This window comes from Apium graveolens, unplaced genomic scaffold (assembly GCF_009905375.1).
Source record: "Apium graveolens cultivar Ventura unplaced genomic scaffold, ASM990537v1 ctg4484, whole genome shotgun sequence".
In the NCBI taxonomy this organism is placed as follows: domain Eukaryota; kingdom Viridiplantae; phylum Streptophyta; class Magnoliopsida; order Apiales; family Apiaceae; genus Apium; species Apium graveolens.
Window position 1 is genome coordinate 28236 of NW_027418563.1, and position 3878 is coordinate 32113.

The 3878-nt window shown below is 32.8% G+C and overlaps 1 pseudogene; it reads left to right on the forward strand.

The window, feature by feature from the left end:
- Positions 1-527: 527 nt before the first annotated feature.
- Positions 528-1677, forward strand: LOC141701986 (GEM-like protein 4; annotated as a pseudogene).
- The last annotated feature ends 2201 nt before the right edge of the window (positions 1678-3878 follow it).

Genomic DNA, 3878 nt, shown 5'->3' on the forward strand with positions numbered 1-3878 from the left:
GTTTTGGGAGAGTCGGTAACGTTACAATTTTACTCTGTTAAAAACTGCCCAGCTTCTGGTTTTTCAGCAAGTTATAAGAACATGACCATTTTTCTGACATGATTAAAGAGTATTTAAACGAGAAGGCGATATTTTAATCTCCAATGCTCTGTTAAACCATTAAGTGTAATTGCTTAATAATCCACACAGATCATGCTACCGACAAATACCTTCTACACAGTTTTCAGTTGGTTAGTTACCCTCTGTTGAAATCGAATATGCCATCAATTTCAGCTAACTACCATTACCTGAACTTTTTGTTGTTCTATAACAAACTTTACAAAAAAAAAGAAAAAGTTATATTGCCGACAACGACTTACGACCCTTCAACCAGCTTGCTGACAAAGCAGAGCATAAATCTTCTCCCAAATCTTATCTTTAACAATTCATGCCTCGTCACATTTGTCGCATAGATGAGCCAAAGATGAGTCATGCAACAAAAAGTTAAATACCACTAACCTTGTTATTGGCCTTATAAATACCATGTAAGACGCGTAGTTGTAATGCATCCTACAACGTGCATCACAAAGCAAGTATCATTCAACCAGAGGGTTAGAGAGAATCAAGCAATTTACATTCATCAGAGTTCAGATATGAAGAGCCAGATTTCAGGACAAGTTATTGGATTTCCGATCAGCTCAACAGCATTTCCAGCTGAAATGCTTCCAGAAGGAATTTTATGTATCAGTTGCAATCAGTATTATGCATCTCCGAAATTTAGACAGAGTAAGTATTAAATAATTTATCAAACGAGATGTAAAGCAATAATTTATCAAATAATCATTTTGACTGTTAATATCAGCTATACAGTATCCTTTTATAACAATAGACTTTTCTTGGAACTGCAGACAATATAGAGTTAATGAGGAATAGGATGAACAAACTCAGTGTGCAAGTGGAGAATTTTGCAAAAGGCATTCGCAATCATGGTAAGTTATGAGCTTACCAAATGTCAAAAAACATTTGTTTTGTGGCTGGTTCTGCTTTAAAATTGAGTGCTAACATGTTTCTTGTTTTTAACTTTTGCAGTGAAAATTGGACCTAAGTTAAGTGAAATGGTGAAGGGAAAGTTGAGATTGGGAGCTAAAATTCTCCAAGTAGGGGGTGTGAAGAAAGTGTTCAGACAAAATTTCAGTGTGAGCCAAGGAGAAAAGCTATTAAAGGCTTCACAATGCTATCTATCGACAACTGCTGGTCCTATAGCCGGATTATTATTTATCTCAACCGATAGAATTGCCTTCTGCAGTGAAAGATCAATCAAGGTCTCTACTTCAACCGGGGATTTCCTTCGGACTCGTTACAAGGTTTAACGTTTCACTTCCATTAAACAAGATAAAGAGAGCAAATGAAAATGAAAATGTGAATGATACATCAAAAAAGTATATAGAAGTAGTTACAAAGGATGGCTTTGAGTTTTGGTTCATGGGATTTCTTAACCATCAAAGAACTTACAAGTTTCTTCAGATGGCAGTGTATGAATCTCAATGATCACAACACAATTGTTGATTCTTCCCATGATCCATAACATGAATTTCGGTGTTATGGCCTCTGGGATTAAGCTGTAAATAGTCGAAAATTGAAATGTCTGTACCTATAATTCATTTTTCTCAATGAAAATCCATCTATTTACAAATATGATATCACCGGTGCACCCTATTCTGACATCTCACTGTTCTTGTTCATGTTATATAAATTTGAAATTCTGAAGGTTGAATACATGCCTATTACCAAGAAAAACAAAAATTTACATACCAAAAGATCACAGTATACATAAAAGCATCTGCACTTGTATTACGCAAGGATTTCATACCATTCTATCCGATTCCAATTATTTTTCAAGAAAACAAAAAAAACTCACATAAATTATATCCTCGGCCTCATAACTAGGGATCAAATTTAATTTTTTAAACTTTGAAAATTTATGCCATTTGCACTATTCAAATGCCATATGTGCAATGAACAAGTTGAAGCTTTTTCCAAATAACCTTTATCAAATCTCATTCATGCAAAGATGGCCTTTATACAAAGTTTGTTACTACTTTTTTGTTAAGGACTTTGTCCCTACTATATTTAGTAGAACTATACCAAATACAGTACAAAGATAGAAAAAAAGAAGCCAATTTGTGATTACTCAAATAATTAATTTGAGGTTTTTCTTAGCAAGTGTTAATATGAAGCATTTCTGATAACTGAGGCCTACAAATTTGGCTAATATAACTGCATAACTAATTTACCTGTACAATACTGAACACCTAAAATCCAATTCAACTTTAATATTTTTTGTTATGGTTCGACATTCCAGATTGATCTTCAGGGAAGGAGGACCTACATTACATACATCTTCTTTATACCTTAAGATGACCATGACTAAAAGCATGCATTGTGAAAAAAAGGGCTAAAGAAGTTGGTTTATATAAACAAGACCCCTTGTACCTTGTGCCTAAATGGTTGTAGTTCTTTACATTTCTAGAAGTCAGCTGATATGATTTTATAGAAGGTGCTAGAAGCTGCAATGCTGAATCAAATATGAGTACAAAATTGTAGTTATATTAGTAAATAATTACTATACATAAGTCATTAATCTCTCCTTTAATTAGAGTCTCAGTATATATGTCTAACATGTAAATGGAGAATCTAGCAAGTCAAGTTGTGGAGAATGGAGATCCACTAATTCAAAAAGACTACTTTATTCTGACATGTAAGAATAATTTTACTTATATTTGAAATTAGGAAACACTTTGGGATACCTATATATATTCCTTGATACATGAATTAGAGTGTTAAAATTCTTATGGAGGAACATGTGCCACTAATGGTCTAACTTACCCACCTTACTAACGATTACAAAAGACATTATAGATGAAATCAATAACTTTTTATCTATTTAGTCGATCAATTCTGTATACTATATTGTCAAAATTTGATATTTAGTGACCATAAGATTTTCACAAGGACAGATCATAACGTACTCATCCAAATTTTAATTATTATATATATAAACGATCAGCGCTTCGATACCTACGCATAGGTATATATATTGCAAGGTTTTGAGAAGAAAATTTGCGGGGCATATTTCCGCTATATTTCCGTTTTAATTTATTTTCGGGACATTAAAAAGGAGTTTGAAGGCGTTGATTACTCCACATGGCATCTCAGCGTGTATATGTCTATGGCTATTATTCGGATTTTTCTGGAGATATTTTCAGGACATCAGATATTCTCTTCGGGGTGATCAGAATTTATTTTGGGTAACGATTCCGAAATTCCGCCTTCGTACTTTTGTATATTATAGCATGTTAGTGTTTATATATTTATTTCATAATTTTTAGAAGTATTTGTAGAAGTCATTTTTGACAGTGTTATTCATTTCTGGAGTGTTTATACGCGTAAATATAAATTATTGTGTTAATTGTTGTTGATTGTGTCGATATGATATCGACTAACAGTTCAAGAAATAGAGGAGATGCTGTCCGATTTCCAAGAAAATATTATTTTAAATTATTTTCCAGGCTCGATAATTCTTATAAAATTATTTTCGGGTGTTCGAGCCCTATTATTTAGTTATAAATGATTCAGAGACCCGTTTTAATTCCGAGAAATGTTCAAAAAATTCATAATAAATAAACCGTTCGTCCGTTTAATACGAAACGAACGCGTACAGACTCAGAAAAATATTCCGCTTTCATTAAAAATACTTTTGAGACCTAAATCATTTTGTTTAGAAAGGTTACTTGTTTTGCAAGTCATTCTAAGTCGATTATTGATCGATAAATCGTATTTTGACCCAATTTCAGTTTTAAACGTACCGAGTCCTGTGTTATATGAATTATGTGATACGT